The following is a 12,406-nucleotide window of genomic DNA, read 5'->3' on the forward strand; positions in this document are numbered from 1 at the left end:
GGGTGTCAGTTTCTCCAACATTAGTTGAACTGAGTGTGGCTACGCCCGGTCCTTGTGAAGGTTAAAAACACTAACTTGACGAACTATCATTGTGGTTTTGATGCGTAGGTAAGAACGGTTCTTGCTCAGCCCGTAGCAGCCACGTAAAACTTGCAACAACAAAGTAGAGGACGTCTAACTTGTTTTTGCAGGGCATGTTGTTATGTGATATGGTCAAGACATGATGCTATATTTTATTGTATGAGATGATCATGTTTTGTAACCGAGTTATCGGCATCTGGCAGGAGCCATATGTTGTCGCTTTATTGTATGCAATGCAATCGCCCTGTAATTGCTTTACTTTATCACTAAGAGGTAGCAATAGTCGTAGAAGCAATAGTTGGCGAGACGACAACGATGCTACGATGGAGATCAAGGTGTCGGGCCGGTGATGATGGTGATCATGACGGTGCTTCGGAGATGGAGATCACAAGCACAATATGATGATGGCCATATCATATCACTTATATTGATTGCAGGTGATGTTTATCTTTTATGCATCTTATTTTTCTTAGTTCGACAGTAGCATTATAAGATGATCTCTCACTAAATTTCAAGGTATAAGTGTTCTCCCTGAGTATGCACCGTTGTGAAAGTTCTTCGTGCTGAGACACCATGTGATGATCGGGTGTGATAAGCTCTACATTCAAATACAACGGGTGCAAGACAGTTTTGCACAGGCGGAATACTCAGATTAAACTTGATGAGCCTAGCATATGCAGATATGGCCTCGGAACACTGGAGACCGAAAGGTTGAGCGTGAATCATATAGTAGATATGATCAACATAGTGATGTTCACCATTGAAAACTACTCCATCTCACGTGATGATCGGACATGGTTTAGTTGATTTGGATCACGTGATCACTTAGATGAATAGAGGGATGTCTATCTAAGTGGGAGTTCTTAAGTAATATGATTAATTGAACTTAAATTTATCATCAAGTTAGTCCTGGTAGTATTAGCATATCTATGTTGTAGATTAATAGCTCGCGTTTAGCTCCCCTGTTTTATTTTTGATATGTTCCTAGAGAAAACTAAGTTGAAAGATGTTAGTAGCAATGATGCAGATTGGATCCGTGATCTGAGGATTATCCTCATTGCTGCACAGAAGAATTATGTCCTTGATGCACCGCTAGGTGATAGACCGATTGCAGGAGCAAAGGCAGACGTTATGAATGTTTGGCAAGCTCGATATGATGACTACTTGATAGTTTAGTGCAACATGCTTTACGGCTTAGAGTCGGGGCTTCAAAGACGTTTTCGAAACGCCACGGAGCATGTAAGATGTTCCAAGAGTTGAAATTAGTATTTCGGACTCATGCCCATGTCGAAAGGTATGAGACCTTTGACAAGTACTTTGCCTACAAGATGGAGGAGAATAGCTCAGCTAGTGAGCATGTGGTCGGAATGTCTGAGTACCACAATCACTTGAATCAAGTGGGAGTTAATCTTCTAGATAAGATAGTGATTAACAGTGTTCTCTAGTCACTATCACCAAGTTACTAGAACTTCGTGATGAACTATAATATGCAAGGGATAACGGAAACGATTCCCAAGCTCTTCGTGATGCTAAAATTGACGAAGGTAGAAATTAAGAAAAACATCAAGTGTTGATGGTTGACAAGACCACTAGTTTCAAGAAAAGGGCAAAGGGAAGAAGGGGAACTTCAAGAAGAACGGCAAGCAAGTTGCTACTCAAGTGAAGAAGCCCAAGTCTGGACCTAAGCATGAGACTAAGTGCTTCTACTACAAAGGGACCGGTCACTTGAAGCGGAACTGCCCCAAGTATTTGGCGGATAAGAAGGATGGAAAAGTGAACAAAGGTATATTTGATATACATGTTAGAGATGTGTACTTTACTAGTGTTTATAGAAACCCCTCGGCATTTGATACTGGTTCGGTTGCTAAGAGTAGTAACTCGAAACGGGAGTTGCAGAATGAACAAAAACTAGTTAAGGGCGAGGTGATGATGTGTGTTGGAAGTTGTTCCAAGATTGATATGATCATCATCGCACACTCCCTATACTTTCAGGATTAGTGTTGAACCTAAGTAAGTGTTATTTGGTGATTGCGTTGAGCATGAATATGATTTGATCATGTTTATTGCAATACGTTTATTCATTTAAAATCAGAGAATAATTGTTATTCTGTTTACATGAATAAAACCTTCGATGGTCATACACCCAATTAAAATAGTTTGTTAGATCTCGATCGTAGTGATACACATATTCATAATATTGAAGCCAAAAGATGCAAAGTTAATAATGATAGTGCAACTTATTTGTGGCACTGCCGTTTAGGTCATATTGGTGTAAAGTGCATGAAGAAACTCCATGCTGATGGGCTTTTGGAATCACTTGATGCTTGTGAACCATGCCTCATGGGCAAGATGACTAAGACTCCGTTCTCCGGAACAATGGAGCGAGCAACTGACTTATTGGAAATAATACATACTGATGTATGTGATCCGATGAGTGTTGAGGCTCACGGCGGGTATCGTTATTTTCTAACCTTCACAGATGATTTGAGCAGATATGGGTATATCTTCTTGATGAAACATAAGTCTCAAACATTTGAAAAGTTCAAAGAATTTCAGAGTGAAGTGGAAAATCATCATGACAAGAAAATAAAGTTTCTACGATCTGATCGCAGAGACGAATATTTGAGTTACGAGTTTGGTCTTCAATTAAAACAATGTGGAATAGTTTCACAAATTTGTGCCACCTGGAACACCACAGCATAATGGTGTGTCCGAACGTCATAACCGTACTTTATTGGATATAGTGCAATCTATGATGTTTCTTACCGATTTACCACTATCATTTTGGGGTTATGCATTAGAGATAATTGCATTCACGTTAAAAAAGGGCACCATCTAAATCCGTTGAGACGACACCATATGAACTGTGGTTTAACAAGAAACCTAAGTTGTCGTTTCTTAAAGTTTGGGGTTGCGATGCTTATGTGAAAAAGTTTTCATCCTGATAAGCTCAAACCCAAATCAGAGAATTGTGTCTTCATAGGATACCCAAAGGAGACAGTTGGGTACACCTTCTATCACTGATCCGAAGGCAAGACATTTGTTGCTAAAAATGGATCCTTTCTAGGGAAGGTTTTCTCATGAAAGAAGTGAGTGGGAGGAAAGTAGAACTTGATGAGGTAACTGTACCTACTCCCTTATTGGAAAGTAGTTCATCACAGAAATCTGTTCCTGTGACTCCTACACCAACTAGTGAGGAAGCTAATGATAATGATCATGTAACTTCAGATCAAGTTACTACCGAACCTCAAAGGTAAACCAGAGTGAGATCCGCACCAGAGTGGTACGGTAATCCTGTTCTGGAGGTCATGTTACTTGACCATGACGAACCTACGAACTATGATGAAGCGGTGATGAGCCCAGATTCCGCAAAATGGCTTAAGGCCATGAAATCTGAGATGGGATCCATGTATGAGAACAAAGTATGGACTTTGGTTGACTTGCCCAATGATCGGCAAGCCATAGAAAATAAATGGATCTTCAAGATGAAGACGGACGCTGATAGTAGTGTTACTATCTACAAAGCTAGACTTGTCGAAAAAGGTTTTTGACAAAGTTTAAGGTGTTGACTACGATGAGATTTTCTCACTCATAGCGATGCTTAAGTCTGTCCGAATCATGTTAGCAATTGCCGCATTTTATGATTATGAAATTTGGCAAATGGATGTAAAGACTGCATTCCTGAATGGATTTCTGGAAGAAGAGTTGTATATGATGCAACCTGAAGGTTTTATCGATTCAAAGGATGCTAACAAAGTGTGCAAGCTCCAGTGATCCATCTATGGACTGGTGCAAGCATCTCGGAGTTGGAATATATGCTTTGATGAGTTGATCAAAGCATATAGTTTTATACAGACTTGCGGTGAAGCCTGTATTTACAAGAAAGTGAGTGGGAGCACTACAGCCTTTCTGATAAGTATATCTGAATGACATATTGTTGATCGGAAATGATGTAGATTTTTTTGGAAAGCATAAAGTGGGAGAAATTAGCTAAAGTAGCTCCGTGCAGAGCATCGTAGACATAGAAATTTGCAAAATACATACAGATCTGAAATTTGGCAGACCCGTTGACTAAACTTCTCTCACAAGCAAAACATGATCACACCTTAGTACTCGTTGGGTGTTAATCACATAACAATGTGAACTAGATGACCGACTCTAGTAAACCCTTTGAGTGTTGGTCACATGGCGATGTGAACTATGGTTGTTAATCATATAGTGATGTGAACTATTGGTGTTAACTCACATGGCGATGTGAACTAGATAATTGACTCTAGTGCAAGTGGGAGACTAAAGGAAATATGCCCTAGAGGCAATAATAAAGTTGTTATTTATATTTCCTTATATCATGATAAATGTTTATTATTCATGCTAAATTATATTAACCGGAAACTTAGTACATGTGTGAATACATAGACAAACAGAATGTCACTAGTATGCCTCTACTTGACTAGCTCGTTGAATCAAAGATGGTTAAGTTTCCTAGCCATAGACATGAGTTGTCATTTGATTAACGGGATCACATCATTAGAGAATGATGTGATTGACTTGACCCATTCCGTTAGCTTAGCACTTGATCGTTTAGTATGTTGATATTGCTTTCTTCATGACTTATACATGTTCCTATGACTATGAGATTATGCAACTCCCGTTTACCGGAGGAACACTTTGTGTGCTACCAAACGTCACAACGTAACTGGGTGATTATAAAGGTGCTCTACAGGTGTCTCCGAAGGTACTTGTTGAGTTGGCGTATTTCGAGATTAGGATTTGTCACTCCGATTATCGGAGAGGTATCTCTGGGCCCACTCGGTAACTATAAGCCTTGCAAGCATTGTAACTAATGAGTTAGTTGCGGGATGATGTATTATGGAACGAGTAAAGAGACTTGCCGGTAACGAAATTGAACTAGGTATTGAGATACCGACGATCGAACCTCGGGCAAGTAACATACCGATGACAAAGGGAACAACGTATGTTGTTATGCGGTTCGACCGATAAAGATCTTCGTAGAATATGTAGGAGCCAATATGGGTATCCAAGTTCCGCTATTGGTTATTGACCAGAGAGATGTCTCGGTCATGTCTAGATAGTTCTCGAACCCGTAGGGTCCGCACGCTTAACGTTCGTTGACGATATAGTAATATATGAGTTATGAATGTTGGTGACCGAATGTTGTTTGGAGTCCCGGATGAGATCACATACATGACGAGGAGCTCCAGAATGGTCCGAAGGTAAAGATTCATATATTGGATGATATGGTTAGGCCAAGGGGTCAGGCCCACGGGGCTATAAGTCGGTGCAAAAGGAGTTTTGCGGGGGCCAGGGGGCCAAACGCCGGTGACCCTGGCGTCTGGCCCTGGGCCAGACGCCAAGGATTGTGGCGTTTGGTCCTGGAGTCCGAGTGGGACTCTTGCCTTTCGGGCAAAACAGACTTTAAGGAGGCTTTTGCTCCAAGTTTCGACCCCAGGGCTCAACATATAAATAGAGGGGCAGTGCTAGCACCAAAGACACATCAAGAAACACCAAGCCGTGTGCCCGCTACCCCTTCCCCTCTAGTTTATCCTCCGTCATAGTTTTCGTAGTGCTTAGGCGAAGCCCTGCGGAGATTGTTCTTCACCAACACCGTCACCACACTGTCGTGCTGCGGAAACTCATCTACTACTTCGCCCCTCTTGCTGGATCAAGAAGGCGAGGGCGTCATCGAGCTGAACGTGTGCTGAACGCTTAGGTGCCATACGTTCGGTACTTGATCGGGACGGATCGTGAAGGTGTACGACTACATCAACCGCGTTGATAAAATGCTTCCACTTTCGGTCTACGAGGGTACGTAGATAACACTCTTCCCTCTCGTTGCTATGCATCACCTTGATCTTGCGTGTGCGTAGGATTTTTTTAAAAATTACCACGTTCCCCAACAATGCGTTGCTAGAGGCCGCTACCAAACGAGCAGGTCGGAGGTGATCCGACCTGTGACCAAGCCAATTTAAACCTAAGGGGTCGCGGGCTTAAGGGAAGGAACCTGTGAGGCCTGATCCAACTCCAGGAGTTAGATGTGATCCTACACGGACTTGGACCCCGGCCGAACAACTTTTGGGCTTTAGGATCCGTGCGAGGCCCAAGTGTTGAGCCCGCGACGGATGGCTATATATATTGGAGGTGCAACACACTTATTGAGTTGATCGCTTCAGCGCCGTCGTTAGGGCTTTGCATGTGTTGCAACTAGCCACATTCACTCGCCGCTGGTTGTGTGATCGGACCTAGCAGTCCATCGCACGACGGTCCTCCAGCTCGCGCGGATACCGTTAGAGGCGGTACACTTGCGCCGCTCCGGCGAACCTGTTCGCGGGATCCAATCGGCTATGTGGGAGATCGACGAGGAGGAGACAACTCCAGAGACGCGCTGCCCCAACTCTACTTCCACTGCACGACACTGCGCGTCTAGTGGTAACGATCCGTGATCCATCTCTGTAGCATGTTTCTAGATGTTCTATGGGTAGGAAAATTTTAATTTGCTGTTGACGCACCCTACCGTAGAACACAACAAATTTAACCATAAATAAAATGCAAAAATCACTATTACAATAATAGTTTAAATGTAAATATTACATTCGAGATAATCAAATGTTCAACCTTAGTGGTTGTAGAAACCTTAGTAGCACCCCAGGTCATGAGTTCAACTCCTAGTGGAAGCGGGATTAAATAGGTCTCGGAAAAAATTATGGAATACAACCTATTAACAGTCGCGCAAGAGGCGGTCGATGGGCGTGTCCACGTCATTCTTGATTTTACTGTATGGTATAGAAACTTGTTTTTTAGGTAAGAAACCTCCCCAGATAACGCCTCGCTGCAATCGAGCCGCACACGCACCCGCCGCCGCCGCCATCTCCCTTCGCAGGCACGTCTCTTCCTTCACTCGATTCCCTTGATCCCCTTCTCTTACGTTGCCTCCTCCCAATCCTTCCCCCCTTACTCGCACGGAGGTGGCTGCAGGAGAGGCGTGGCAAAGGAGGCTCGTGCAGGGGGTGGTGGTGGTGGGAGTGGGGAGTAAGAAAGAGCATGGAGGCGGCGGCGGCGGCTAGGAAGAGCGTGTGCGTGACCGGCGCAGGAGGCTTCATCGCCTCGTGGCTCATCAAGCTCCTCCTCTCCAAGGGCCACTAAATGGTCCGCGGCACCATGCGAGATCCCGGTAAGGACCCTCCTCGCTTCGATCCGTCCATCCCAGCCCCCGAAGATCCAGCCTCAGCTCATGCTCGCGCTGCTCCCGCCCAACGACGCCGTCTGCGTCGAACTGAAAGCCTGCGGAGGACGGGGACGAGGTCGGGGTGGAGATGTGGATCGTTTTCTTTGGATCCCCAACTGAAGAGTTTGAAGTTGTTTCTGCAGACAACCTAGGTAAAGAGTTGATTCTGGTTGATTTCTTTGAGTTCAATGTCAGGATCTCTGGTGGATGCACAAACATGTTGCTCTCCGAGCTCAGCATGCATTTTTAGTTTGTAGTTTGTATATCAATCTCAAAAGGATTTGCACTGTGAACAAATTATTTTCCTGTCTGAAACATGCACAAAATCGGAATAGAGGAAGGAAAATCAGTGGTTAGACTTTGTGGGTTGTGTCTATTGGGCAATGAAGGTCCCAAATAAACTTCTACACATACTTATGTAAGTAGATGGATATTAATGGGAGACCAACAACCTAAAAAGGGAGGGAAAACCCATTATACTAAAAATCTATATCCATTGTACTCGTTTTGCACGTACTTTTGATCAGACTGTTACATTGGATATGCCTTGCGTCTTGAATGTCATCTCACTTCCATAATTGATAAAAGACAGTGCAGATAATGCCCTTGTTATTACCTTTTCACTTTTACTTGATACTTTCTTAAGTATAATTGCAACCCAGTTCTTCAAACATAAAGTCTAAATCAAGTGTCACTTTAGTTATCTTTATATACTCCAATTGCCGATCTGTTTATTGCATTGCCTTCAAAAGACTCACTAGGGATCGTGCGCTTTGTTTGATTTTCACTGCAGATGTCAATGAATGTGCGCAGAGTCCAGCCCCCTGCCATGGCTCTGCAACTTGCCACAACACAGTTGGAGGGTTCCATTGTTCATGCCCTTTTGTCACCAGTTTTGCTAAGGAAACAAACTCCTGCGCCAATCAGTTTACAAGTCAGGTAAACCATGAGAAGTTAGCACCTTGCTTTATTATTCTCACAATCAACAATGCATGCTTTAGATTCTGAAAAATGATCTTTGCTGTTTAGTCTGGTAAATATTTTGTGTTTTCGCAAGAGCAGCAGAGTTGTTTTTCTCTCCATTACCTGGCACTAATGCCTAAGAGGCATGTCACTGTTATGCTCTGTCACGGCCAAAATTTGGTTTGTGCTTAAACATAGTCTGAGGCCACATTGTTGGTCCTATGGTTTTAAAAATGAAAAGTTGCAAGTGCAACTATCACCGGCAATCCACCAACAATAGAAAATTAGTTAAGTACAAAAAGGGAAAATAATTATGCATCTAACTATTATGTATGGATATACTTTTACAGGAGTTGAGCAGGGCACAATCTGTGGCAGGACCGCACTCTCCTACTCATTTGTCTCAAAGCAAAAGAAGCTTGCTGCCTTTGCCTGGAGAGAGTAGAAGTTTCTTTTATCTAATCCAAGATGATCTATTCATGATTAAAACAGCGAGGAAATCAGAAGTTGAGGTAATTTTCTTATTGATGCCACTGTGATGAGCTCTACTCTCTATTGTCGGCATAAAGTAGGACAACATTTTATTTGGAGGTTATATCACTTGTGAAGTAATTTGTAGTGTTGTTTGGATTGCATCCTGTAAATGCCATTAAATATTGTTTCCCATCATGCTGGCCTATTTGAACTAATATTCTTGAGTCTCATCAACTCTGAATATGGTGTATGGTGTACTCACATCCCTGCCATTTGGGAACTAAATGAAATAGTTATTAGTCTTGGACTCTTGGTAATGCTTAGGGCCTGAAATGAGATAAATTATATGGACCGAAGCGAACACAATGTATTTTAATGCAATTGTTCCTTTTATAGGCCAGTAAACAAAATCAAGATTAGAACGCAACGAATGGATCGATTTATAGTTACAAGTGACAAAATTACCTACTATAATTCTTGCAATCACGGTGTTGATACTCATTGTCGTAGGACGCAGTAGAATCAAACACTCCTTCTGGTTTCCTCATTTAGTTTAGAAAGTACTCCCTCTGTAAACTTGTACACCTAAAACGTCTTATAAAAGTTTACCGAGGGATTAGTATTTATCTAAAGTTTATTTTTCCATTGAAATGTGCAATCTTACACATTCCAGTGCAAGGGCTGCATGTCCTTATAAAGCTTTTTAATGGGTTGAGGTAAGTGCGGGATGGATGAAACTGCTCAGTACCGTCTAATCTGGCAATCTGGATTATGATCGGTTCAACTATTTTGTGGTTCCAGTTCTACTAATTGAAGCCGGTGAGTTGGTGTATGCTTGAAGTGAGTCTGGTTCTTGCTTCAATTTCCCCTGTTTCACCTCCAGATCTACTCATTGGGAGATGGATTCCTTGCAGTGAGAGGCTGGTAGGGGTTCTAGTTTAGCACATGATTTTTTCTCACTTTTTGATTCTTATAAGCCTTTTGGACTTAGGTGATCATTGGTACACGATGCAGGTCTGACGCTGTTGTTGATAATCATCCATTCCTATTCTGGACGTGGACGAAGTACACACATGTACACGCAGCTCTTTTTGATCCGTTGCATATCAAAGTATGAGTACATATATCACAGTCCTCTGTAAATACCTAAAGTTCTTTGCTTTGTGTGAAATTGACCTTTGGTTGTGTTCACTTTTTACTTGTATGTGTGCGAATTTATAACCTGGATATTTTCCCTACTAGGCTTCATTCAGACGATGGACTGTCTTGCTCTACTTCGAAATCGAAACAGGTGAGTCGTGTCCTTTTTAGGATTTAACCAACTGAAGTGAAACCAAGATACAGTTGCTGCACCACTTATGAGCAAATTGTACAGGGGAAAGACAGGCAGCTGCTGCAGAACAAGGGAAGGAGTATCAGCTATCTGTTGTTTCAGTTATTTATGTGTGCTGAAGATTGTTCATACCCGTACCCTGAAGAAAGAAGGCAAAATAATCCATAACTATTTCTTGATAATAAAGTAAATAGACATAGATACATAGCTCATTGGCTCCATAACGTTAGTTTGCTAAATAAGTTATATGGATCCTTGCAGACACAAGATAGATTGTAGATATACCTGGAATATGTTCATCCGGGTTCAGTTAATAAGTGCATTAGTCAACATTGTGGTGCAATGACAGAATCTGCTGTCCACAACTTCACCTGCCATATCCTTAAGGGTCTTGCTTTCCTACAGAGCCAAAAAATTATGCATAGGTAATGTTTCTTTTTCGTTGTTCGATTTTTTATCCGATAATGATTTGCCGTTCACTGCTTCCTTACTTTCTGAACCTAACCTTTTTGTTTTGTTGTTTGCGTTATCTCTTATTTTTTTCTTATACAAATTGTCAGATTGCTTTGTTCTATTTAGACCATATAAATGGTTAAGAACTCATTATCTCTTATTTTTCTCTTATACAAATTGTCTGATTTCTTTCTCCTGTTTAGACCATTCAAATGGTTAAGAACTCATCAAGTACTTTCCTTTTGTATGATGTAGATGCCAATAATTCGCTCTTCAGTTTTGTAGCGAAAATAGTACCTGAAGTTTATAGATCTTTATTCCTTCTTGTCGATGAGACGAGGACTGATTTCTGCACATATATTTACTGCAGATTTGGAAATAGGTTTAAAGGAAAGATTTAGAAGGTGAAGGAGCTGATAAAGAGCATGCTAAATTCTCACTGTCTTAATCATTTTTGGTGTACAATGCAATTCATGTATAGGTTTGGTGCTTTGTGCTGACAAGAATTCTCTGATTGGCATCATTTGCAGTAACTGTGGTGATCCAGGACGCTTTCAAGATTACAAGTTCAGTAGTGGCAACTTGAACTTATGTAAGAATAAACAGAATGATTTTTCATCTTGAAGAGTTTCCTAACTGTTGACTTTAAGCCTTCAAAGTTACTCCTTTCGTAAACTAATATAAGAGCGTTTAGATCACTAAAGTAGTGATCTAAATACTCTTATATTAGTTTACAGAGGGAGTACATCGTGGGATTATGAATAAGATGGTGCTAATTATATTTTGAGTGAATTTCTGGTGTGTATTATTCAGAATTTCAGACTGGCCCTTGAACTAAATAAAGAGAAGTCAAATTTTGTTTCTTTGCTGCTCCTGTCTGTCTCTGACAAGCACTGATGCACCACCAATGTAATAAGTTCTTGAACGATTCAAGAGGACTATGAACCATGGATAAATGCAACAACAAGGTTAGTACGCACAGGCATGCAAAGGAGGCGCGCCCCTGCCCCTAGTAAAAGATTGTAGGTGATTGCTCTATAGTAGATAGTAAAAAATGGATGTCCAACAAGTTATTCGAATTCAACGATTGAGTCAGAATCGACACAAGTCATCCCACACACTGTTGCCCTTGGGCTTCATCCAATAATGTACTCTCTCCGGTCATTTTTAGTTTGCATATAAGTTTTGCCTGAAATCAAAGTATCTATACTTTAACCAAATTTATAGAAAAAAGTATCAACATTCATTATGTCAAATCAATATTGTTAGATTCCTTATGAAATATAGTTTTATAGTATATATATTTAGTATTATAAATGTTCATATTTTTATATATTATTAAAGTTTGCAAAAGAATTGACTTGCACAAATCTAATATGCGAAGTAAAAAGGACCGAAGGAAGTATGAATGTAGGACAAATATGAGTGTTTCGAGGTTCCATGTTGAAGATGACCTTACTGACTGACTTTGTTCTAGTTCTCGTGAGGTGCTAGATTTGTGGCATGGATGTTTAGGCAAGCACCCAGTTTCTGCAAAATAACGACGGCTGAATAATTGATGTACGATCTAAGCGCCAATGTGTTTGCCGACGGGGACGACTCTTGAATAGCTGCCAAATTAAGGTGCTTAACGTATCTATGCTGTGGCAAACTGGCAATCATCAATAGTATGAACCATCCGGTTAGACTGTGCTACCAATAATCACGTGAAGAAAAGGACAGGGGTGATTAAAATTGTAGGGGCCTGGAGGCCTCGAATTGGCCAGGAACAGTGAATGAACGTGGATTTTGATCTAGTGACACACCTTTGTTTTGGTTTGGACGGTGACTAGGATGGTTATTTTCATCGTCCTGCCCTT

The 12,406-nt window shown here is 41.4% G+C and overlaps 1 long non-coding RNA gene across 4 annotated transcripts; it reads left to right on the forward strand.

Moving 5' to 3' along the window:
• Positions 1–7,006: 7,006 nt before the first annotated feature.
• Positions 7,007–11,410, forward strand: LOC123061784 (uncharacterized). 4 transcript variants are annotated; one of them, XR_006429279.1, is made up of 10 exons: positions 7,007–7,476; positions 8,118–8,263; positions 8,638–8,799; positions 9,435–9,477; positions 9,563–9,685; positions 9,776–9,872; positions 10,004–10,280; positions 10,356–10,519; positions 10,918–10,951; positions 11,078–11,410. It is a non-coding gene; the product is annotated as an uncharacterized lncRNA (long non-coding RNA). The 4 variants fall into 4 exon arrangements; XR_006429280.1 differs by lacking the exon at positions 9,435–9,477 and having other exon boundaries at positions 7,009–7,270; positions 7,380–7,476; XR_006429277.1 differs by lacking the exon at positions 9,435–9,477 and having other exon boundaries at positions 7,012–7,476.
• The last annotated feature ends 996 nt before the right edge of the window (positions 11,411–12,406 follow it).

Source organism: Triticum aestivum, chromosome 3A (assembly GCF_018294505.1).
Source record: "Triticum aestivum cultivar Chinese Spring chromosome 3A, IWGSC CS RefSeq v2.1, whole genome shotgun sequence".
NCBI lineage: Eukaryota > Viridiplantae > Streptophyta > Magnoliopsida > Poales > Poaceae > Triticum > Triticum aestivum.